Below are 794 nucleotides of genomic sequence, written 5' to 3' on the forward strand. Positions count from 1 at the left end.
ATTTTATGTTCTTTTATTTTGGTTTATGTTATTTTATTTCATTTTATGTTATTTTGTTATTTTGTGTTATTTTATTTTGTTTTATGTTATTTTATTTTATGTTCTTTTATTTTGGTTTATGTTATTTTATTTCATTTTATGTTATTTTGTTATTTTGTGTTATTTTATTTTGTTTTATGTTATTTTATTTTATGTTCTTTTATTTTGGTTTATGTTATTTTATTTCATTTTATTTTAATTAATTTTGTTATTTTTTTCATGTTATTTTATTTCATTCCATTTTATTTTGTTTTATTTTATTTCATTTTGTTTATTTCATTTTATTTCGTTATATTTCTTTTTTTATGTTATTTTATGTTATTTTATTTTATGTTATTTAATTTCATTTTATTTCATTATATTTCTTTTTTTTATGTTATGTTATTTTATGTTATTTTATTTAATTTCATTTCATTTTATTTTATTTTCTATCACTTCCTCATTTTCCATCCTAGTTTATGTCACTTCATTTTTTTTTTATGTCGGTTTCTGCTTTATCTGTTATTTCATTTCATCCTGTCAGTTTATAACAAAGGGGTCTGTAGTTACTTCCTTAATTATCAACCCCATTTATTTATCCATCAGAACGTTTTCCTGGTATTTCTTTAATTAATAATACTCCTCATTTACCAACTCAGCTCTCTCTGGGGACTAATCAGGAGCTGTATTATTTTATTTACCTATGTTAATAAATTAATTTATTTATTATTACATTCTATATTGATTAATTTTAAAATTATTTGTATTATTTGTAT

The sequence above is a fragment of the Corvus kubaryi genome, unplaced genomic scaffold (genome assembly GCF_017639235.1).
Source record: "Corvus kubaryi isolate FWS band 111438036 unplaced genomic scaffold, C.kubaryi_AGA036_p1.0 37066, whole genome shotgun sequence".
Taxonomy (NCBI): domain Eukaryota; kingdom Metazoa; phylum Chordata; class Aves; order Passeriformes; family Corvidae; genus Corvus; species Corvus kubaryi.